Raw genomic sequence first — 26,578 nt, 5'->3', positions numbered from 1 at the left:
ATAGGGAAGAATGCATGACAGAGTCAGTACAACCTCCTTATTTTCATCTATTGTAGTTTTGTAGCTTTGTTCAGATGAAAAGCTTGGCTCTGGTATATTTTAACACTTGAGTTGGATTTAGTATGGCAGAAAAACTAAGCCAAACAAGTTAAACTATCCAAACACATTGGTTTATATATACATCTGACCAAAAAAGAGCAAGCTAGAGACAGAAACTGTAGCCAGTCAGGACAGAGTTCTTGCAAAAGTACCTTCCTTTCTTATCATTCCAGAAGCAATTATTTCTAGTGGAAAACTTGCCACTTTACTCCCTGGGGAGGGTTTCATAAAATTGGTGTATTACCTCACTTCACATTCCCTGGAAAACAAAGGAGCTTTTGTTCCCTGAACAGGCTGCTTCTGTCATGAATCAAATGCCAGAACAGTGAGGCCTGAGATAATGGGCAGGGTAGATGCTGATGGCCTTATTTTGGGGATTTCATATATTCACCTTTGACAGAGCATCTGCCCAAAGGTATGGGATTTTTTTTGGGGGGGTTGCTGTTGTAAATGTTGATACTTTTTTTTCATATTATATGGCTTTTAGGAAAAGGTTTAGAGGCGGACTGTATAAGTTACTTTGCTGTTGAGATAAAACACCATGACCAAGGGCAACTTAAGGAAGAAAGAGTAATTTTGGTTGATGGCTTCTTCCAGAGGAAGGGTCCTTAAGTTTCCGGGAGGCATCACAGCTGGTGGTCACAGAAGAAAAGCTGAGAGATCACATCTCCACCTACAGACAGGAAGCAGAAAGTGAACTGTAAGTGGGGTGAGGATACAAACCCCCAAAGCCCATCCCCAATGACAGCCTGAATCTGCTAAATTTCCCCAAACAATTCCATCAACTGGGAACCAAGTATTCAGCATTAACAAGTGGTGGAGGGGTGTTTCTCATTAAAATAACCACAAGAAACCACTTGTCTGTCACCTCTAAAACTCTCCAGCCCCCTTCCTTCCTTCATTCCCTCCCTTCCTCCTGAAGGAGATTCAGGCAAACTTAGCTCAATTTCAATGGCAGGGACCAGTTGCTTTAAGTGGGACTGCTTGCCTAAGATTGTTTACCACCTCTAAGACTTCACCTATTGCAAAGTCTCAACAAGCAGTTGGAAGGAAATAACATGCCCAAGGGAGGATATTGGAGTTGGACCAATAATGAAGCTGAGGAGTCCAGGAAAGAGGATGCCCAACCCAAAGACCTCAATGGATTCCTAACTGTGAGGTCCCTCCCATCATAATGGGAGCTGTTTTTTATTTAAATTAGAAACAAACTTCTTTTACATGTCAATCCCAGTTGCCTCTCCCTGCCCTCCTCCCTTGCCCCCCACCAAACCCCTATCCCAACCTCTTTCTGCTCCCCAAGGAGGGTGAGGCCTTCCATTGGGGGGAATCTTCAAAGTCTGTCATATCATTTGGAGCAGGGCCTAGACCCTCCCCAGTGTGTCTAGGCTGAAAGAGTATCCCTCTATGTGGAGAGGGCTCCCAAAGTCCATTTGTGTACTAGGCGTAAATACTGATCCACTACCAGTGGCCCCATAGATTGTCCAGATCTCCAAAATGACCTTTTCATTCAGTGGGTCTGCAACAGTCCTGTGCTGGTTTCCCAACTATCAGTCTGGGGTCCATGAGCTCCCCCTTGTTCAGGTCAGCTGTTTCTGTGGGTTTCTCCAGCCTGGTCTTGACCCCTTTGCTTATCACTCCTCCCTCTCTGCAACTGGATTCCAGAGTTCAGCTCAGTGTTTAGCTATGGGTGTCTATTTCTACTTCCATCAGCTACTGGATGAAGGCTCTAGAATGGCATATAAGGTAGTCATCAATCTCATTATGGGAAAAGGACATTTAAGATAGCGTCTCGACTATTACTTAGATTGTTAGTTGGGGTTAACCTTGTAGATCTGTGGACATTTCCCTTGTGCCAGAATTCTCTTTAAACCTACAATCCTTCCTTATTATGGTATCTATTTTCTTGCTCTCCTCTATTCTTCTCCTGACTAGATCTTCCTGCTCCCTCATGTCCTCCTCTCCCCTCCTCTTCTCCCCTTCTCTTTCTTCTAACTTCCCCCCTCTCCCCCACATGCTCCCAATTTTCTCAGGAGATCTTGTCCCTTTTCCCTTCTCCTGGGGACCATGTATGACTCTCTTAGAGTCCTGCTTGTTGCCTAACTTCTGTGGTGGTGCAGATTGTAGGCTGCTACTTCTTTACTCTAGGTCTAAAATCCAGATATGAGTGAGTACACACCATTTTTTGTCTTTTTGTGACTGGGTTAACTCACTCAGGGTGGTTTCTTCTAGTTCCATCCATTTGCCTGCAAATTTCAAGATTCCACTGTTTTTTTTTCTTCTGAGCAGTACTCCATGTTTTAATAAAGGTTATCTATCATATATCTATTTACTATCTATTATCTATTTACTATCTGTCTACCTATCATCTATCTACTTATTATCTATCTATGTATCTATTTATATATCATGTATGTATGTATGTATGTATGTATGTATGTATGTATCTATCTATCTATCTATCTATCTATCCCTTTCCTATCCCCTCCTTCTCCTCTTTCTTTCTGGATATGGCTTTCACTTTCTCTGCCTGTCACTTTTGACTTCCTGATGGCTGCTCTCCAGTCCCCTTCCCCACATCCCTTGATTCTGTCACTTTGGTTTCTCTAGGTTGGTCTTTCTTCCAGGATGTACAATTCTTTGTCTGTTCCATGGAGAGAACTTAGGTGTACCTCTAGATGACCACTCCTCACTCCTGATTCTTTAACACTCCTTCCTTCCTTCCTTCCTTCCTTCCTTCCTTCCTTCCTTCCTTCCTTTTGTTTTTTTCTTTTCATACAGGGTCTCATGGAGCCTGGCTGGCCTCTAACTATATATCTGAGAGTGATTTTGAACTTCTGATTCTCTTGCCTTCACCTCATAATGTTGAGATTACAGACACAAACAGTTCTTTATGTGGGACCGAGGAGCTGAACTTTAGTCCTTATTGTGAAAGGCAAGTACTTCACCCACTAAGCCACCCACCCCAGTTCCCCAGTACCTTACCATTTTCCTTCAAGTTTTAGTTATTTGGGTTTTTTTCTTCTTTTATGACACATTTCTTTGATTCAAAGTTACATCTTCCCGAGTATCAAGATAAATGACTGACATAAATAGTTTGCCTCTGAAGTCTCTGTTCCCTCTGGTCCTTTCACTAACGTGTTACATTTGTTTTATCCCTCTTCTTCCATCTTGGGGAGGGTGTATTCATTAGTTCTCTGTTGCTCTCACAAAATAGCAATGACCAAGAGTGACTTATAAAAGGCTTTAGTTGAACTGATGGTTCCAGAGGGAAGATCCATAAAGTCAGGGAGGCATGGCAGCAGAAGCAGGAAGCTGAGAGATTACACCTTCATCTGTACACAGGAAATGGAGAAGTGGAACCAGAAGTAGCATTACAGGAAGCCCACCAGAGATGGCCACTGAAACAAAGTTTATAGCCAATCCAAAGTTTTTATTCTAGTCTGATGAGACTAGAGTATTCTGGACCTAAGTAGAGCCCTGAGCACTTAGACCAAGGGACTTTTAAAGGCATAAAAACCACATCTTACTATCTTGCTAAGCAACTGCAGGGAGAGCGGTTTGCACAAGCAAGCAGTTAAACAGAAGCTAAGATAGCTGGGACATCTTGGCCTCAGGTCCTAGAATAGAGTTGGTTAATTTTCCACCTTATTCCCCACCAAGGAAATCAAATTCTAGTTAAACCTAAAATAGGCTCAACATGAATAAGTGGAGTTACTGTAGTAGTGTCTTGTCATGTTACAATAGGGTGAAGGTATGAATACTCAAAGCTCACCCCTAATGACATACTTCCTCCAGCAAGGCTTCACCATCGACCCAAACAATGTCTTCAAATGGGGACAAATGTTGAAATATGCAAGGCTATAGAAGAACACTTTCTCATTCAAATTAATTCACATGATGATCTTTGTCTTCTACAAGCATAAGGAACTGGACAGATGCATGGAGTTCTGTGTGCAAGGATATGGCTTGTAAGCTGGAGAACTTCATCAAAAACAACTGAATTCAAGACTGGAATTTTCTGCCCATCTCCATCAAATGGGGGTACCTAGATCTAAACACCCCCTCTAATATTTTCATGGTTACTCAAGTCTCCTTTTATATAACATAATTTACAACAGTGTATCTTTTATATTTATTAAATATGATGCATTTCTTTAACATTTAGATGTGAATTTTCAACAGAAAATGGGTCTAAAGAAGCCTCTGCTCCTCTTGGCCTGGACACATGGGGGAGGGCCTAGGCCCGGCCCAGGTGGACTTTGGGGAGCCTCCATTGAGGGCCCTACCCTGCCTGGGGAGTGGAGGGTGGATGGGGTGGGATAGGTCAGGGATGGGGGGAGGGGTGTGGGAGAGGGGAGGGAGAGGAAGAAGGGATTGACATGTGAAACAAGCTTGTTCCTAATTTGAACTAATAAAAAAAAAAAAGAAAAAAAAAGAAGCCTCTGCTCACCTTCTTGAAACTGGAAATATGATTTTAGGGGGAAAGTATATGAACTTATGAGTGATCTAAAATTCAGTTTTAACGAAAATGCTATAAACGTAGATGGTTATGAACAGCACACATCTGTCTCTCACAGGGCTGTCATCTGACATTCCCTCACCCACCCTCAGTAGATGATGTATCTTGGGTTTTCCTGTCATCATGTTTCCATTTCTTCCAGCTTCCTGTCACAAAGCCTTTAATATTCCCCTTATTATAGAAAAAGAGGGTCCCTTTTTTGCCTGGCCGTGGATTTCATCTCCTGTAGTACCCTTATGACCTTTAAAAAAATTATTTGCTCATTCTACTTACTTCATTCTCTGTCACCAGTTTCCTATCAGTATTTTAAGTTCAGAGTTTTTTGTTTTGTTTTAAGAAAATAACACCCTGTTTTCATAGAGTTACAAAGTCAGTTTACCTCCTTGTTTTTTTTTTCTCTGCTCATTCTTTGCATTTCCTTGCCTTTCACAGCTCAGTGTGTTGAGGTGTGTTTCACACTTATAATCCTATAAGACTATGATTTATAAATAACAAGAATTTACTTTCTTGTAGTTCTGGAGCTTGAAAGCACAAGATAAAGCCGTTTCTAGATTAATGCATCTGGAAGGCCTATTTTTCATAAGTAGTTCCTACCATACAGGAGAAAGGAAGAAAGCACACCCAGTTCCTCAAGCTCTTTTATAGGATTCCCCAATTATATCCATAAGAACCATGTCCACAAGGTTTAATTTGCTCCTAATACTCTCACAGTGGCCACTTTGTTTCAAATATGAAATTTAATCAGAGCATTTTGATAAGGTAAGCTAGAACAAAAGTACCATGAACTTAATGGGTTATGGAGAACAAGAATTCATTTCTCAGAGTTGTGAAAGCTGAGAGACATAAAATCAAGGTATTAGCATATTTTGTATCTACTCTACGAAGAGCTTGTTTTTGATGGATAGAGGCTTTTTGCTGTCTCCTCCTTCGAGGAAGTGATGCTTAAGTTTCCTTGGGTCTTTTATAAAGACATTAATCCCATTCAAGAGAGCTTTTGTCCTCAAGACTTGAACATTTTCCAAGGGCCCACCTCTCAATACCATGATTGTGAGGGCTAGGATTTTAATGTGTTGATTTGGGGAACATTCACATCCAGGTAATAACACATTTCCCCACAAATACTAAATAATTAAAGTACTTTTTATATGTTATACATAGTGTGAGATGATATAAAATAGAATGTTAGGAAAATATTTAAGCCACAAAATTCTCAATTCTGAGCCCCTTGTCATTGGTGAACTCCTTTGTACTTTGTGTGAATGAACCTGAACACAAAGTTATTGTTACCTACAAAAACAATTGATATTTGTGACGGGAAACAACACCAAAAGAAGTAAGTAGAGAGCTCTTTTAGTTCAACTGCTTCAAAGTTAATTACAATCTCTCCTAAGATATTACATTAGGAGCTCTCTCCAAAACAATGATAAATCAAAATTTCGCATTACAACCACAATCATATGTTCTCAAATAAAGAGCTGGCAATTTCCAGAAGAAGCAGACTGATTATGTTTTTAATTTTAATTTTTCATTGAGAAAGAAGATTCTAGTGATGCCATTAGCTTCTATTAGTCTTTCAAAAGAAAAATAAAGTGACAAGGTAAACATTCACAAGAGAGGATCTTTGAGATCAACAGGCTTATATTCAGCTAGACTGAATAGGTGGCCTCACCACCTGAAGACCTAGACAAATTTAAATGGCATGGAAATGTCAACATAAACTCTAAAGCATCACACCACTTCCACTTGTTTTACACATTTGTTCTTCCTCTGGCAGGGTGGGTGGACAAACAGAGTAACAGCTGGAAGCACAAAACTGTGGGCACCATGATCCCAGAGCACTCTAATGGACAGAATTCTCCAGCATTTCTATTTTTGAAAGATCATGAGTTTTCAAGTGGTTCTGAGGACATGGTAAGATGGAAAGAAAACTGGGTGGAAGATAGTGACTGAGCAGACAATAACTCAGAAGACTAGCTGTAAAAGAATTTTAAGGTGGAAAAACCTTGCTAGCATGTCTCAAACAGGCCAAATTCATGTTAGCTGATGCAGTTGTTTCCAACTGAGTCAGTGCACTATAGAAGGCAAGACATCCAACACTTCTGTAATAGGTCAAGGGAAAGAATGTGTGACCGCAGGGGAGTGCAAAACTTGGGAGAGCATGGCTATATTTCTCTAAGCACCACTGTGCATGGAGATGTAAGAGGTGCCTGATTTTCTTTTATTCCTTTTATCTCAAATGGAGGAAAAGTTAGCATAACTCAATTAACATGTAGGTCAGTTCATTTAAGCAGGAATGCATTTGACTTCTTTCTGAAGGTTCATGGATGTTTTAGTTGGGTATTTAGGGTTACAGATACTGTTCAACAGTAGAACATTTAAAAGAGCAAAACATTGGCACTCGTTAAAGTTGAGATAAATGACACAAGTATGCCACAGGGAAGACTTATTATCATGAAAATATTGTGTGTTTTTGAGGTAACATTAAAGTGTGCTCATCAGCAAAATCTCTATTTTGATTTGTATGAGGCTCCCTTGAAATTTTCTATGGGAATGAAGATATAGGAACATAGGCAGAAAGTTTAGTTTGCTAATACAGTATAAGCAGAGACTGAAGTCTATAGTTTCACATCTTTTATTTAGGAATACCTTTGGCTCTGTTTTTATGCAGCCCCCTTTAAACCATCATAGTTGACTCAAAGGAACAATGGTCAATGCCCCAACTAGATCTACTTCTTCAGTTATCTGATTGTGGAAGAAAAATTCAAAGGCATGACCTCTTCTTGAGAGTTGACCCATGCCAAGTAAAAGAAAATATCCATATTAGGAAAGGGAGAATTGTTGCAAAGTCCAAGTTAAATATGACTCTTTTTAGATTTCTCCAGGTTCCCATGTGTGACTGTGCATGCTTGATTAAAAAGAAGACATCCCTGGTTTCATCTGGCTTAATTTGTTGCACATAAGTATCATTTTTCTTCTCTATGTGATTGCACTCTGGCCAGGGGCCAATGACTTCACAGTGGAAAGTTTCAGCCTTAAACTTTGTGAAATAGTTCAGAGATTTTTGAAATATTTTTGGGAAAAATCAACATGAAGTAAAACAAAAGAAAAATCTATTAATAACTCAAATTGAAATGCAATGTAGAGAATATAGTATTTCAGCAAATATAGCCTCTATACCAAAGTTGGTATTCAACTTCTCTTTGTATGTATAATATGGCATCAATTTCTAAGAGCAGATATTTCACATAGGACTCCCATGGATTTTGTTTATTAATTACATAAATTACATAAATAACTCAGTAAATAAACTGAGTTTCTGGGTTGGGTTTTTGTCAACTTGACACAAGCTAGAGTCAAACAGTAAGATGAACCTTACTGTGGAAATGCCTCCTTCAGATTAGCCTACAGACAAGTCTGTGAGGACATTTTCTTGATTACTGATTAAAGTTGTAGGGCCCTGTCCATCTGGGGTGGTGCCACAGGGTAGTATGGTGATGACAGGTGGTCCTGGGTAATGTAAAAGAGCAGATGATCAAGGCATGGAAAGCAAGCCTTAATGAAGCAACATCCCTCCATGGCTTCTTCTTTATTCCTTAGTTCCAGGTTCCTGGTTTGAGTTCCTGCCCGGCTTTCCTCAGTGATGAAATGCAGACTGAGAGTTGTAAGATGAAATAAACCCTTTCTTATCCAAGTCTCTTTTAGTCATGGTCTTTATCACAGCAAGAAACTAAGACAGAAACTGGTTACTAGGGAGTATACTATGGCTGTGAAAAAACTGGCCTGGTTGGCTTTTGGAGAAATTGTAGTAGGCTTTGAAACTTTGGACTAGAAAAGTGGCTGAATGCTTCAAGCAGAGCTTAATGGGTCATCCTAGTAGGAGCATGAAAGACAAACGTGTGGAGAGGTATGTGGACTATTGTAGTCCAGATAAAGAAGCCTCAGAGGGGAACGATATTAGCATTCTTGTGATATTTTGGCAAAGAACGTAGCTGCTTTCTGCCCTTGTTCTAAGAATCTGCCAGAGACTAAATATAAAAGTAATAGACTAATGTCTTTGGTGAAGTAGACTTCAATACAATCTAATATTGACTCTGTCACATGGTTATTACTAACCAGTTGTATGGAGGTCAACAATGAAAAAGAGCAATCGGCACAGAAAAAATATGAAATGTATTTTTTGAAGAAAAAAAGAGCATGAGGAAACTTGATGCTGCAACCAAGCCTTATTCTAGAACAGAAAAGGAGATTAAGGAAAGGCCTGAGCTATGATGGGAGGGTTAGAGCCTTGTGAAATTTCCCCCATTTATATTGGCATGGCAACTACAATGCTTTTGTGTAGGTCTTGTGCAGACAGCCACATTGTTTATGGTTACAGCACCCCTTACATATTTAGAAGATACTGTTTCAAAGCAAATATCCTGTTCCTCTTGTACATATAGACTTTCTGATCCCTCTTGCACAACATTCCTTGAGCCTTATGGATAGGAATTGTACTGTAGATGTACCAATTGGAGTTGGACATCCCCTGGCCATTTATTTGTTGCATTTTGACAGTCGTGTATCTCTTTAGTAACCTTTGTCATCTTCTTTGACAGTGTGGGAGAGCTACAACTATCTTTGGGAACAGGCTAAGCATTTAGAATACAGCTAGAAGTTGTATTCATTTAGGAAAATAGCAGAAGTATGCTATCATCTAGGGTCCTTGACTTCTGCAACCACAGGCACTTTGTTAGGCTCACAGTGGCATGCAAAAATTTCCACCTATTGAGCCATCCTCCCATCCAATTAGACCGATATGGGTTACCTGAGAAGATAGTAGGATGTTGTTGCTATCTAAGAGGAAAGAAAACAAAATGTAGGAAATAATTAACTCAGGAGGGGGCAGGGACGTAATACAAAGGGAAAGAGAGGAAAAGCTTACCTAATATTACACTATATGTGTTGTATATATATTATCACTCTGTGTAATATGTTTTATGTGTAATACATAATATTTTATATGTAATTTATACACATAGAAGAATTATCACTCTGTAATATTTTGTACATAACACATACAGTACATTATGCAGGGCAATAATTCTCTCTGCAGAGCCATAGACTGTGTAACAAAACTCCAATGCCAGATAAGGGAAAACTTCTTCCTTCAACTTGTTGGACAGATAGGTCCAAGATATAATAAAAACAGTATAGGCTATTACTGTTGCTCTTAGTGGTTTCAGGACTTAAAGAAATTAACTTGGAACTTACTGGTAAATGTTTTCCTATTGGCTAGCTTTCATAGTTGGCACACAACTTATAGCCTAGTGGTAGACAAATGGCATTAATTGTATGGTTTGACACCATGTTGGAACCTGCATGCTACAATACTGACCTGCCAGGCAAGATGTGTCCACTGGCCTACTAGTAGTATGGCTGCTATGGGGTAACCAACTGCTTTCTAACTGTATTTGAGGTCAACGTTGTTAGTAGTCAGCATCTGTACTGGCCTGTCCTTGGGGTTCTGACAGGATACACCCACAACTGCAGCCACTAAGAACACCACCTGTGCATATTCACTATGCTCCCTTTTAAACATGCCCACCTCCCATCCTTCTCTCTCTCTTTCACTGCCTCTCTCTGTCTGTTCTCCCCTCACTCCATCTCTTCCTCCCCCTCCCCTTTCCTTTCCCCTCTCTCCTGCTGCTTCTGTCTCCAGAGGCCATTCTCACCCCTCCCCTTTCCCTTAGTTATGATCCCTTTTCCTAATTAAAAAAACCCTTTGCCTGAACCCTGTCACATGGCATCTTTCTCTCAAGCACCTCTTTTCTTAAATTACAACGAATGTCATAGGAGAGGCTTCATGCTTAGGATTATAAACCCACTCAAAAGACCATACATTCTTGTGGGAAAGCATTGTTCTGAATGGCTATGTTGTCAAATCATATCCTAAATAGTTACGTTTATACTCATAAAGCTGTATGGCCCTCAACCTTGGTTAGAGAAACTCTGTTACAGTGGGTAGTGATTAAAATACAGAAGCTCATAACTGGTCAAAGTGCTGAGAACAAATGACTGTGAGTACTTGGCCTTAAATGGGACATCTATGACTAACACTCACTTCCAACTCAGCTCAGAACATCATAGAAGATGAGGCACAAAGAGCTGGAAGATAAGGAGAAATGTTATGCTACACTGTCCTGTGAACATTGCATGGCATCCACATGCATGAACTCACAGAAGCTGTGGTTATCTGCACAAGACCTACAAAAGACCAAAGCAGAAAGATTACAGAAGGGATTTAGGGCTGGGTGGAGGGTTTATGAGGAGTTATTGGCAATTGATGGCTGCTGAAGGAAACTAGAATCATTTTCTCTTGGGTGTGCCCACTGGTAGGTTTCTTTTGCTTTAGCAGTTGGCCCCATTCCCATCAGCCACGTGCATATATGGACAGCAATGTATATGGAAAAAAGAAGAGGAAATAAATTGGGAGGAGGATGTGTTGGAAGTGAATTGTGTGTGAATACTGTACTGAGAGGATATGGTATAACATTGCATACATGTATGAAATTCTCCAAGAATAAATAAAAGATTACCAAAGAAAGGGCACATCGTTCAAGAAGACTAAAATTTATGTGTGTGTGTGGTAGGGTGGGAGAAAGTAGGGGAAGGAGGAGCAGAAAGCTTACGTTTGAACTGTTTGATACTATCAGAAATACTCCAAGTTTCTCATTAAATAACTTCTTTACAAGCAACAAGGTAGATTTATGATGCCGCCTTCATTCTTCCACAGTGGAGAATGCTTTCCCAGTCAGAAGGAATGTCAGTGCCAGGGCTGTCAGCAGTCTGACCTACTTAGCTCTTTAAAAAAAAAATTATGGAGTTCATAGTTTAATTCTGCTAAGGTGGTGTTGTGTTGATAGTTCTGAGGTCAACAGACTTTATAGTACCCTGTGTTAATAAAAAACATGCCAGTCAATTAATTTTAATTCCTGTTTTGTTTTAACCACTGTAATTATTATAATTCTTGAGCATAATACAGTGTGGGAAGTATTTTATCTTGTTATTGTGTCTTTAAAACCACTAGTTGAAGTTTATATTACAGGAGTACACAGTAAACAATATCTTTCTAAAGGTTACTACACCTAGTTAGCAGATGATGAGTAGATAGTCTTGTACAGTGACCAACACACAGGATGAGTAAAAAGAGAGTGATCACACATTAAATCCAAAATTGCTCTATAGACATGGGAATAGCAAACAGGGAGAAAACACTGCCCACCATCCCTCATAATAAAATTAAGCTGTGGTCATTAATAACCTCAATTAATCTTCATATTAGACACACTAAATTTCCTACCCATTAGAAGTAACATTTTATATTGGGATAATCTTTCACAGTTCAGTAAGTGTGAAACTGCCTTTCTTACAGCTGTTCAACACAAGTGGGACATTAGATAAATTATTTACAAAATGTTTAGTGCTCCCTCATGCTTATTTCTAATATAAAGAAGATGCTTCCTGGTCTAAATGAATAAATTTCAAATAATTTCAAAATGAATAAATAGCAGGAGGCTTACAGAAATCCTGCATGCACTTATGTGAACAGGATTAAAGGGATTCAGAGATAGATGAGCAAACAGCTATTCAGGGATGGCATGAATGTTTGTTAGACAGAGGAAGCCTCCCTGAAGACAGATCTCAGACTTCAGTCTTAAAGAATTATGAAAGATGGGCAGAATTTATTCATCTTCTAAAGCACCACAGTTGGAAAACTCACCAGGGTTGTTTCACTTTTTGGGTAATAATAACATAACCTTAACTGAAATGCCCTTAGTATAAAGTGTTTAAGTAAATTAGTGTCCGAACACTGAGGAGAATGTGGATGGCGATGATGCAATGACCATCTGCCTCTAGAGGAGAACAAATAAGGACTCAGAATTGTAAGGAAAAAGTGACAAGTAACCAAGGTCTTGGCTGTGATTTCCATATTTGGGTTGGGAGCCAGCTTCCTCAGAAATCAGCTTGGTAGTTCCTTCTCTCTTCATGTCCTTGGCATGCAGAGCAGCTGCTTGTGTCCAGAGACCATCTGTGAAGAATGAAAGGGAGCCCTCTCCCTGGGGTGCCAGCTCAAGGAACGTTCTTCATGCAGATTTCTCCCAGAAACTAAAGATGGCAAAGCTCACAATATGACCATATTTCTATTTAGACTTTTGAACAAAAGTTGAAATATTTGGCTTGTTCTTTCTACCTTTGCAACTATTTAGTCTTTGCTTTTAGAGTGCATTGCCAAGAAGAAAGTTTCTTGTGTTTATTTCTAGTGTGTCATCTTGCTTGGGAATCTTTGAATTTGTGTATAGACAGTAAAAGGAAAATGGCTGGGGGGGTTTTCTTTTCCTTTGCATTAATACATGGAAGAGAAAACTTATGGATAAGTGAGAAATATGATGACCTCAGAAGACCTTAAGACATGAATTCTTATGCATATACATTTCCATGTACTTTCAAAGACATCTTAAGGCGCAACTTCTTTCTGTGACAGCCTTAGTAAATCATTAGAGACAGACATATAAAAACATAGTTTGAGTTCTTTTTTCAGAAATTTGAAAGACAATATAAATTTGTAAATATTTTTATTTCATTACTTTCATTATTATTTGTTGGGACAACCTGTGGGACAACAAACAGCGAGCCACTGGAAACTTATTGTGTTAAATTTTGGTATCTAGAAAGATAAGATTCAATTGAGGCAACAGGAGACATCATCACATTTTAGGTTAGACAAACTTTTGGGAATGAAGGACACTAATAAATTTGAATGCTATAAAGGGAGGATCTAGTCATGGGCTGACTTATCCTTGGGTTTTGACATAGTAAGTGTATAAAACAGTGATGATAAATATAGAGTTGGTGAGAAAAAGGCAGTGATAAGCTTTACAAAGAACTCTTAGCATTACCTCACAATGACAAAGAACCCCAGTTAAAAGAACTGCTATGTATGGTTTTCCTAGTTATAAAACCTATACTTTCAGAACACTGGTGGATTGTAGTGAAGAGAAACTCATAGCTTAAGAATGTGACAATCATGATAAGGCACCGAAAAGTCAATTTCCCCAAGGCACTTAGCATGGACTCTATAATAAACTAAATACTGGGAAATTTAATTTGAACTTTCCAAACCTTGAGCCCAGATATGTATGACTGAAACATGAAACATATTTTCACCTAGCTATAAAGCAGCTATATTTCTTTTTGTCAAGAACTAGCAGTTGTACTTTCACAAAGTGCTCCCTCCTGCTCCTTAAATGGAGTACAAGAGAGGAAAAAGTAGAGTCAATTATCATGCCACAATTGACAAATAGAAAGCACTGGTGCTGTGATTAGGGAATGATGAATGCAAAAGTTACCCCAAGTCATGGCCCTTAGTTTTTCCATTTTAAATCTAAGATTACTGTATTTTTCCTTTCTTTTTTGTTTGCAAAAAGTAGAATTGCTTTGATAATATCTCTGAAAGCAAGTTCCCATTGCTTAAGACTGATGTTTTATTTCAAATCATCAAAAATATTTCTAAGTTGTACTACTTTTTGAAAAAAAGTTTAAACAGTAGAAGTTGAAGACCATCAAATGCCTTTACCTATATTAGACATAAAGGCTGTTATCTGCTATTACTGGAAGACCATAGGAGTAGAATAAAGAAAGACCTACAAAATAACTGAAGAGAGCTGATTGGTTAATTGGAGAGAACTTGAAGTTTCAAGGAAAATTTAGGCATCAGGTGGATAAGACTAAATAGTGATGACCCAAACTATGTATGACTATGAAGGCTAATTTTGGAAAAATCAGGAAAAGTTTTTTTCTGTTTTTGAATTTGTGTAAGCCCACACAGTTCATGGTGTGAATATGTGTGAACACAGAGGAAGCTGGAGTAAGCTGAACATCATTGCCATCATGACCCAGGTGGTCACTCCAGGAAAAAATCAAAGGGAAGGGACCATTACTCACACTTACTCCATGGCTTAAGCCTATGGCCAACTCATGTCCTCATCCCTTATCACTGTCAAGCACAGCAGCAGACCCTCAGAACAGTTTACACCAATACTACCTTAAGAGGCAGCCAAGAGTATCTACCCAGCTTGTTTGTTTGTTTTTTTTAATAAGATAACTGAGTTGCTAATCATTGGAGAGCCTGTAAGTTTAATTTCCAGCATAAAAATAAAAAACTAAAAGAGATGTTCAGAAGTTAAATGACTTTAATATAAAACACAGAACATAGGACTGTTCCAGACCCCCTGAGCAAGGATGTCGGTTTAGAGGTCTGGGAAATCTATGGGGCCTCTGGTAGTGGGTCAGAATTTACCCCTAGTACACAAATGTACTTTGGAAACCCTCTCCACATAGAGGGATAGTCTCTCAGCCTAGACACATGAGGGAGGGGCTGGGCCCTGCTCTAAATGATATGACAGACTTTGAAGAAACCCCATGGAAGGCCTCATCCTCCCTAGGGAGCAGAAAGGGGTTGGGATGGAGGGTGGAGAGGCAGAGGAGAAGGGGTGGGGAGAGGGAACTGGGATTGACATGTGAAGAAATCTTGTTTCTAATGAAAGAAAAACACAGAACAACATTAAAACTGGAGTGTAACTTGACTGTCAATCAGAAGTCCACATGCTATTCCAGGGTCTTCAGGCACAGGGAATAATAGCTCAGACATTTGCTCTGAGGCTCTGCACTCATCCCAGGACAGCAGCTTCTCCGCTGGATCAGGAGCTGAGAGAAAATTCCTGGGACTGTAGTGAAAGTTCTGTTTAGAGTGCTTCCTCTCTGCAGATTCTGAGCTGCAAATATAATGTTTCTGTTCAAAATGGAGACTACAAATCTCATCTGGGGCAAGTTTCTGAATCTCATCAGACCCCTTCCTTCCTTAGATTCTAGTATCCATTGACATGCCATGTTGGGAAGGGCAGTATTTGGAGCGACAGTAACTCTTCTTTCCCTGCTGTGTCCTATTGCACTCTCCCTGGGTCTCTTTGTCCCATTCTCCAGGACAGACATAAACCTTTAGACCACTCATTCTTGAAATTTGTCAGGGAAGAAGGGGAATTAACTGTTATATCTCACAATAATATTCAGCAGTGCTAGCATGACATTTCTGTTTATTGAGTTTTTTTTTTAAATCAAGCTGCTGAAATTCCCCAGAGTGAAGATAGTTTATAAATGACATTAATTGAAATGAAGTTTGCTCCAAAATGTGTCTCAATGCAGTAGGATGTTTTACTGCACATAGACAAGAGCATTAATTCTTTAACCCTCATGCCTTTCCCCTCATGCCTGTGCACGCACTGATTAACCTGGGGCCTTGGAACACCCTACAGCCAAGGAGGTGAGGTGGAAAGGGTAAAACCTAACTTGGGTACTCTTTGCAAAGGGCTCTAGCACTTGGCAGTATTCAACATAACCTTTATGCAGGCTCTTTCATAGTTTCAATCACATTGCCATCACTTTCAGAAGAAGTGACTTTAAAAGTGTCCTATTTAGGAGAAGTTTCAGAGCCAAGACTAAGTGTATGCACTCACTATTTTACATGTTGTCAGAGTAACCAGTACAGTGAGATGGCAGACTTTAAAGCAAATGGGCTTCTACCAAGCACTAAATCAAAAACAGAAGGTATTTTATTGCATCTGCCTCTATTTTGTGTTAATTATTTAGTTGGCATTTTCATAGTTCGGCAACAAGTATTTTATAGATGAGTATCCAAAACTTTACTTTTAATTTCTTATCATGATATTCTGAACTCCTTATAAATTGCTTTTCAAGAGTCTTTTGTTCTTCTTGTTGACTGACTATTTTACTACAGGTGGGTTGTCATTTGCTAATACTTATTTCAATATAATATGGTAACTGGTTTTTAAATGTATTAATTGATGAAAGGCAAGATTAACTGTTACTTTGTGTGATAAACGACACTTACATGGTTTGGCAGTGATTATTATTATAGGTATTCATTATATTTACTTTTACTTTGAAAAGATCAAGCCTATAAAAAAAGTAAATGTAGGTCATTTAATTAGCCTAATCGATTGTTAATCTCCTACTATTTAAGAATTAATTATAAATATCAAGATACTCAATGAAAAATATTTTATTTCTCTTCCCAAATGAGGACACTCTTCTACAAACAGCAAAGGAAAACATAAGCTCACAATGATGCTATTATCCACACAACCCATATTTGAACTCAGTTTCCTACTGAATATTTCCACAACCCATATTTGAGCTTTCAAAATAATGAAGTAAAATCCTTTTTACATGCTCTATCCCAAAGGTCCAGTGAAGATGCTGCATGTCATTTAGGTATAAAGTCCCTTTACTTTCTTTTAATTTTTATTTTTTATTTAAATTAGAAACAAGACTGTTTTACATGTCAATCCCCGTTCTGTCCTCCTCCCCGTTCCCAGTCCCCCACAAACACCATACCTATCCAATACCATTTCTGTTCCCCAGTGAGAGTGAGGCCTTCCATGGGGGGGGGTTCTTCAGCATCTGTCATACCCTTTTGGATAGGACAGGCCTCCCCTGTGTGTCGAGGCTGAGGAAGTATCCCTCTATGTGACATGGGCTCCCAAAGTCCATTCATATGCTAGGGATAAGTACTGATCTACTACAAGAGGCCCCATAGATTTCTGAGGCCTCCTCACTGACACCCATGACATTCATGGGTCCTGGATCAGTTCCATGCTAGTTTCCCAGTGATCAGTCTGGGGGCCAAGAGCTCCCCCTTGTTCAGGTCAACTGTTTCTGTGGGTTTCACCAGCTTGGTCTTGTCCCCTTTGCTCATCACTCCTTTTCTGCAACTGGATTCCAGTTCAGTTCAGTTCAGTCTTTAGCTGTGGATATCTGCTTCTACTTCCATCAGCTACTGGATGAAGGCTCTGGGATGGTAAATAAGTTAGTCATCAATCTGGTTATCAGGGGAGGGCACTTAAGGTAGCCTCTCCACTGTTGCTTAGATGGTTAGTTGGTGTCATCCTTGTAGATCTCTGGACATTTCCCTAGAGCCTGATTTCATTTTAAACCTATACTGGCTCCTTGATGGTATCTCTTATTTTGCTCTCCTCTATTTTTTCCCTACACAAACTAACTGCTCCCTTATGTCCTCCTTACCCATCCTCTTATGTGTCTTTCAGCCATTTTAGATTACTCTATTGAGAATTCTATATTTAGTTCTGTACCTCACTTTTTAATTGGATTATTAGGTGTTTTGGAGACTAGCTTCTTGAGTTCTTTGTAAATTTTGGAGACCAGCCCTCTGTCAGATGTGAGGTTGGTGAATATCTTTTCCCAGTCTGTGGGCTGTCGTTTTGTCTTGCTGACTGTGTCCTTTGCTTTAAGAAGCTTCTCAGTTTCAGGAAGTCCCATTTATTAATTGTTGATCTCAGTGTCTGTGCTACAGGTGTAATGTTCAGGAAGCTATCTCCTGTACCAATTCGTTCAAGGGTACTTCCCACTTTCTCTTCTAAGAGGTTCAGTGTGGCTGGGTTTACTTGAGGTCTTTGATCCATTTGGACTTAAGTTTTTTGCATGGTGATAGACATGGATCTATCTGCAGTATTCTACATGCCAGCATCCAGGTATACCAGCACCATTTGTTGAAGATTCTATCTTTATTCCATTGTATATCTTTAACTTCTTTGTCAAAAATCAGGTGTTCATAGATATGTGGGTTAGTATCAGGGTTTCCCCTTTGATTCCATTGGTCTACCTGTCTATTTTTGTTCCAGTACCAAGCTGTTTTCAGGAATATCTCTCTACAATAGAGCTTGAAGTCAGGGATGGTGATGCCTCCGGAAATTCCTTTATTGTACAGTGTTGTTTTGGCTATCCTGGGTCTTTTGTTTCTCCATATAAAGTTGAGAATTGTTCTTTCAAGGTCTGTGAAGAATTGTGCTGGGATTTTGATGGGGATTGTGTTCAATCTGTAGATTGCTTTTGGCAAGATTGCCATTTTTACTGTGTTGATCCTAACTATCCAATAGCATTGGAGATCTTTCCATTTTCTGGTATCTTCTTTAATTTCTTTTGTTAAAGCCTCACGTTCTTGCTATCCAGGTCTTTCACTTGTTTGATTAGTGTTACCCCAAGATATTAAAAGAATTCCTAGTTATTTTTTCCTTTCATGACAGGAAAAATATAATTCAAGTCTTGTTTTATACAGTTTCCATCAAATGAACATTTTGTTAGAACCAGCTTTAGAGAATATGTTTTTGGATAGGACAATGAGAAATAGTTTTGTTTCCTACCTGAGTGTCACATTCTGTGCACTGAATCAATGAATCTGGCTTTAGGGAGCCAACTCACATCATTTGCTTGTAACATGTCCATCATATTTTTTTTTATTGTGAACATATCTTGAATGTTCTTTTTCTTTTGTTGTTAAGAAGCAACCTGTTTGATACACGGAGACTGTACAGATATCTTGTTCTCTCCAGTGACCTTAGTCCCATTGCTGTCCACTAACGTGCAATGAAATACCCCACGCAGCTTGGAGCAATCATGACTCTGATTTTGCTAAGTGCTAGTAATTTGATTTCATTATTTCTTCTGCAATTATTAACTAGTGCTAGTCACCTCTTTACTGCTGAAATCAACTGTAAGAAGGAAAGATTTGTTTAGGCTGTTAGTTTAAGTGGTTTAAGTAGTTCATGGTTATCTGTCTGCATTACTTTGGGGCCATAGAAAGGTAACATATAATGGCAAAAAGTGCAGAGTGATACAAAGTGGCTTACTTTGTGGTGACAAGGAAAGAGAGAAAGAGAGAGAGCTTTCAAAGTTATGTACCTTGTCTTACCAATAAACTATTTAACCTTCATCTTATCAATGGATTCATCCTTTAATGAGATTAATGTCCTTATTATCCAACCACTTTTCATTAACACCACAAACTGGGAACCAAGTTGTCAATACATGATTCCTAGTACACACACACACACACACACACACACACACACACACACACACACACACACACCTTTCTCATTAATCCTCTCTATAATACTTACAGATATTACTTATGATTACCAGAATTAATCAATGGATCCATGCTAGGGTCTGTTATCCATCTCAATTATCTTATTCACTTAATTTTGTCATTAGGAATAATAAGCTTTGAAGACAATGTAAACTCATCTTGACTGTTAAAAATCATACATTACAATATTGTGTGAATGTGAAGGTTATTATTTCTGGTATTATAGATTTTGAGTAAAATAAAAATTCATTAGAGTTAAGTTATCCAGTAGGGAACTGAATTCAAAGGTCAAACCTCCACCATTACATTAGACCAGAATCTAAGCTTTCTTAAGAGAATGACTCTACTCACATTTCCATATGGGTTTGTTGTGTGATCTAAGTGTGGAGCAAAGATAAGAAACACTCAGTAAAGTGACAGTTTAGTGAGCTCAGCCTATGACAAGACTAAAATTTAGTGACAAAATTATAAACTCCACCCCACCCTTGCCTCAACACCTTCCCATCACACCCACAGGACATACATCAGAGAATTAGGACTAAAGTTCCAAAAGACAGGAATTCTTAGGGAAGACCTAGAGTAACAGAGGAAACAAAACCAAGTGCAGCAGAGGCATTTGAAGGCTCTGGTATGTTGCTATAGAAAACATTAATCACAACCCAACTCCTAGTCAGATTAGCACAAAACCTCACCCTACATGAATATTTACCTAAATTCCTATTACCTAATCTATCATGTCTAACATTCAACAAAAAACATTTAGGCATGCTAAATGGCAAGAAAAGAAAACACAGAATGAAAGAGTCTTTTCTCTATGAAGACATTTTTCACTTTCATATGAAATGAGTTGAGGTCACATAGAATCCTCCTCTGTTATGCTTATGCTATGAAATCCCATATATAATATCTGACTTCTAACAGTGGCTCAAATAAAATGATGGGAAACTTTGTTATTAATTTAGTACCAGGATAAAGAAGCTACAGTTAAAATGACAATTTCAAAGATTCATTAATGAAACAAAAAGTTGACTATTTTCTTTAAGGAACAGAGAATCTGAAGTGTAATACTTGCATTAAGGGACATGCTGGTTTTGTGCTTTCATTTGCTAACCAACCTGCATCCTTGGCTAACACAGATCCCCATGACCATTGAAAAATAGTGGTTCTTTTAGAAATATTTCCCCTTCACATAGCTTAGCATATTTCAACTGTCTATGTTCCCAAAACTCAAACTCTTCCTGAGAAGATCAACCCAAAGGAGATTCAGTAACACAGGAAACTTGCTACCCACACACACAAATATGAATCATGGGTCAGAAGGGATATGGGTATGAAGAAGACTGCCACCTCATCAGGTTCAGTAGAGAAGTCAATCTTATTATTTTTTAACAGAATGTTCCTTGGCATTGGGGGAAGCCAACAACAAGCTAGGTGCTGTGGAGAACATAGAATCAGACAAAGCTCTTGCCTGGAGAGTTCCTAATCAAATCAGACAAACCAGACACTAACACTGTCCAACAGTCTGGAGTGGGGAGGGCTGGGTTTTACATGGGGAACCTAAGGTCACTTTGGACAATGAAGATACTCAATTTTACCTCAAGAAGCCTGCTCTCTGTATTAAGTAAGAAGTTTGGGAGAAGAAAATCCCCAACATGCTTTCTTATGATTTCTATTTATACATCACTCAGGAAACTGGTTTTACAAGGGAATACAGTTTGGTTTTAGTTTTTTCTGCAACATTGTTCAGGATAAATTTGCAAATTATATAAATCCACTGGTCTGGTTTATTGTTGAAGGAAGGAAAGCATTTGACAACTAGAGTCATAGATAGAGATTTGATGTTCTAAATCTGAACATCTCATAGAGTGGTCTGTGCTCTCTAATTTTAGCTGACCCTGTGATACATACCAGCCATTTATGGTACATCCATTCTCACCACTACACTGTTGAGAGCAATGAAGGTTGTACAAGCAATTTTCACCAGGAAAGTGGTCTATTTGGCAGTAGGCTGTCTTGATCTGGATTACCAGCTCTTTATAGAAGAATGTTTACAAATATACCAATGTAACGAGCACTCTTTCCTACCAGCCTAGTCCCACAGCTGCATTAGCCCCAAATGAACACACAGATGATATATTAATTATGAAACTGTTGGCCAAGAATATGGCTTCTTATTGGCTAGCTCTGTCTTAATTATTTACCAATAACTACTAATCTATGCATTTCTATATGGTCCTAGCCTACCAGAGAACACCTGACTCATGTCCTCTCTTCCTGGGCTCACATGTCGCCTCCTCTCTGGCTATACTTCCCAGAATTCTCCTCCTCTGGTTGCCCCGTCTATCCTTCCTGCCTGGCCACTAGCCACACAGTGTTTTATTCATCAACCAATAAGAGAAACTTATGTGAAGGGCATCCCCCATCATACCAATAACCCAGCAAAGGAGAGCGCTGAACTTATGGATATTCACAATATATGGATGTTGATGTCCCTATTTAAGTGGGATTTGGAGTTCAAAACACAGTATCACACATGTGAAAGCCTTCTTACAGCTGGGTTAAATAATTCTAATGTCCTCCTACAGCACTTGCCTTCACTGTATAGTTCAGCACTATGTGTTAAGTTCATTTCCTGTGAGCCTGTATCTCTCTTCACACTAGCCATGGCATGACTAATGATGGATTCCAATAAAAAATTGTGATGAATAAATGCCATAAGTAGGAATGGCTAGCATGTGGACTGCTGGCTTCATGTGGCCAAATGTAGTGGAGGACAGCTATGAATGCAGCCAAACATAAAATAATAAATTTACTTAATTAAAATATTATGAATCTTTTTGTAACTTGTTTTTGAGTTTCTCAAGAGTGAACTTTGTCGATAACAATATTGTGTTGCAATGTCAAAAGGTAGGATATATGCCAGCTCAAACTACACATATTCTTTGCACTCCCAAGTAGAACTCAAGCATAACAATTTCAAAAATTTTCATAGTGACCCTCCAACGTTTTAAATTTTTTTAAAGCCAGAGTATGGATACCAGCCTCATATTTAAATATTTAGGTTGTTTCCATAGTTAAATAATAAGATTAAGAGAAGAGCCATGCCGGTTGTGGTGGTGCACGCTGCTAGGATTTGCTGAAGGAGGCAGAGGCAGGAGGATCACGAGTTCGAGGCCAGCCTGGGCTACAGGAGCTAGTTCCAGGACAGCCTCCAAAAGCCACAGAGAAACCCTGTCTCAAAAAACCAAGAGAGAGAGAGAGAGACAGAGAGAGAGAGAGACAGACAGACAGAGAGAGAGAGAGAGAGAGAGAGAGAGAGAGAGAGAGAGAGAGAGAGAGAGAGAAGAGCCTCTTCAAAGCTGTCATCTATTCCACAGGCTCATCTATATTCAAAATATGAGCTACATACATGGAATTATGTCAAAGAATGTGTCAATACTTCTGTAATTTGAACTCAAAAGAATTTTTAAAGAACAATGCTAGCAAAATTGAACGTCCTATGGTATTTAAATAACAGTTTTGTTTCTCTAACATTCCTTTAAGATCTGCAGATTCTTAGCAGAGGAAATAACTTGAGAGAAACGTTGTATGAATGTAGTAAAACAGACTAGTTCCCAGTATTAGATTCCTATTCAGACAGGGTTGGTGTCTATCAGCTGGTGAAAGACAGAAGACCAGAAGAAACGTGCCCCAAATGTCGTGTAAACATGTTAGTCCCAGCAACTCTGCCAAGCCCAACATTCCTGAAGCTGAAGTGAACTAAAGGCCCAGCCACACACGTGTGGGTTATTCCCCCACCCTGTGAAACTGGGGCATGGGAAAAGTTTGGATTTCTGGAAATCTCAGAAACAGCTAGAAAGGAAATATTTCTTTTATAGACTGAGAAAAATTATAATTCAGTCTCAAGTGAGCTCCTTAAAGCTAATATTTAAGGGAAATGCTTTCTTGAGTTGAGCTGATGGGTTCCTTTCAGAGAAATGCCCAGCAGTGAGCCAACATGGACCTTGCCCACTTACAAGATTTTCAGTCTACACTTCAGTATAAGTATTTTCCCAGATTTGAAATAGGCTTCATGCATTCGATTTCATCAGCAAAGAGAAGGACATATTCCATGGACATAGTCCTTACAGAGAACAGAAGCCCAAAGAGGAATCACAGAGTTAGAAACTGATTAATGCTATTTCATCTGAATGTTTCTAGAATCAGAAAACTCTGGTTTTGAAAATTGACTGGACTTACCCAAGACTCTATGGCTACTGATGGCGAAAATAGACAAGAACCCCAGCCTGGAATCCTATGCTATGCCCTTTCCTTTTAAAATATGTATTATTCTTTTAAACTTTTAATTTTAACATAAGTATTCTTACACAGTTCGAAAAACACTACATAGGTCTCCTGTGCTCTTTACCCATTTTTTTAAAAAAATTAATTTAATTGGGTGATTGGATCCTACAGAACTGAAGATAACATCACAGCTAGACTCCTGAAAATGATGCAATCAACACAGAACATTCACAACCCAGCAGAGATCCCTCAGGTAGCTCTTAGTGCGGTCAAACTTAGCTTTTACCTCATCTGAGCTAGATCTATTCTGTTGTTGTGATAAATATGACCACAAGCAATGTAGCAAGGCAAGGTTTTATTTGGCTTAAACTTCCAGGTCACACTCCACCACTGAGGATTGTTAGGGCGGGGATTCAAGCAAGAACTTGAAGGAGAATCCGTGGAAGACCACTGCTTTGCTGGCTCACTACCAGGCTTATGCTTAACTTGTATTTTTACACAGCCCCGAACCGCCTGTCCAGGGGTGGTACATCACACAGTGGGCTTGGATTTCTTACATCAATTAAGAGTCAAGATGGTTCTCCACAGGCATGTCTATAGGACAATCCGACCCCGACACTTCTGTAATTGAGTCTTCTTTCTCAGGTGATGCTAGGATTTCTTGACAATTAAAGGTGTGCTGGCTAACTTTATTTTTATTTTTATCAACTTGACACAAATTGGACTCATTTCAGAACAAAGAACTTAAACTAAGGAAATATCTCCATCAAATTGGTCTGTAGTCAGGTCTGTGGAGGCATTTTCTTGATTAGTGATGAATGTGGGAAGTTCTAGACCACTGTGCACAATGGTGGTGCCATCCCTGGCTGGTAGTCTTGGGTTGTATGGAGAGCAAGCCAGTAAGCAGCACCCCTCCTGTTTCTACTTCAACTTCTGCCCTGGCTTCTGTCAGTGATGGACTGTGATGTGGAAGTATAAGCCAAATAAAACCTTTCCAGCCCAAGTTGCTTTAGGTCTTGGTTTTTATCCTAGCAATTGAAAACAAACTAAGATAATAGGATAGCATTATTTTAGTAATCCCTTACAAGTAATTTGGTTTTCATTTCTACTATTTAGTCATTTCAAAACTATTACATGAATGGAATCACAGAGTATGTAAACTTTGGGGGCCTTTTTTCCCACATAGTGTAGTTCTCTGGGGATTTATCACTTTTGTGTATATCAACAGTGCGTCTCATTTTTTCCTTCTGAGAATACATGCTATAATTATACTACAGTTTGTTAAACAACTCAGTTGCTAGAAAACATCTAGGTAGATAATTTTTAGGTCTCACTTAATTCAAAGAAAATTTTCCACAAGTATTCATGGAGAAACTATTATGTAAAATTAGGTCTTCTTTTCTCTAGGGTAAATGACCAGAAGTGCAATTGTTTGGCCCTATGGTGCATGCATTTCATAAATTCTCATGTTAAATTTGTACCAGGCATATATGAGTGTCCTATTTTATCCACAGTCTTCGAAAAATTTTGTATTGTCACCATTATTTTATTCTCATGACTCTAATAGACATGTAGTGATATATATTTAATACATATTTTATTAACTGCTGATAATATTGATTTTTTGTCTTGTTATTTTCCATCTGTACATCTTCAATGAAAGTCTTCATGTTCTTTACCCATATTCCTCTGTGTTCATGGGATATTGGTTCTATTTCACCCTGCGGATATGAAATTTCACAGATATTTAAGTCCCTTATACAAAATAATAAGGGCAGTCTTTGTATATAATCTATGCCGACTCCTACATACTTTAAACTATCTTTACATTATGCCTGGTGTCTTATCTGACACAGGTGTTACGTAGTAGTTGTTTTAGAAAATGTTTAGCACAGATGTACCCTTTTCCCCTCAAGTATTTTGAGGAAGTGGTTGGTTGGATCTGTGGACACCAAGCTCATGTATATGGAGAATCAACTGTATTTGACTTTTTTAAACAGCTGAGTTTCAAGACTTTCTCATATTTTAGGTATTCATCAAATATATGACTATTTAGAAATATTGTCTCCCTCTCTGCATGTCTCCCTCTTTTCAAATCTCCTTAATATCTTACACACAATACAAAATGATAACTTTAGTTAGGTACAAGTCACCAATCCATTGTTTTATGGTGGTGATTGTTAAATCCATTGTTAAATCTTTGTCTAGGTCTAAACTCAGAGGTTGACAACCATGTTCTATTTTGAGTTAATTTTTGTATGAGATATGATATGTAGGTTGAAATAAGTGGTTTTGTCTATGAATGTGTAATTGACACATCATTATATTTTTTCCTTTTGAGACAAAGTCCCTCTCTGTATCTCTGGATGACCTGGAACTCACAATGTACACCAGTCTGGTCTTGAACTCACAGATATCCACCTGCCCCTGTCTCCCAGATGCTCAGATTAAAGGCATGCACCACCATGGCCAGTATTCATCAACAAATTAGAACAAAACAAAAACAGTGTCTTTCCTCCATTGAAATGACTTTTCACTTTAACCACAAATCAATTTGGCAGGCTTTGTGGGCTTCTATATTCTGTTCATTTAATTTTTCTATCTACTTTTCACAAAAATCACATAGTCCTGATTACTATAGAGAGATTATGTCATTGGGTAGACTAACTCTTCTC

Source organism: Cricetulus griseus, chromosome 4 (assembly GCF_003668045.3).
Source record: "Cricetulus griseus strain 17A/GY chromosome 4, alternate assembly CriGri-PICRH-1.0, whole genome shotgun sequence".
In the NCBI taxonomy this organism is placed as follows: Eukaryota; Metazoa; Chordata; class Mammalia; order Rodentia; family Cricetidae; genus Cricetulus; species Cricetulus griseus.
Note: the sequence above shows the minus strand (reverse complement) of the source record.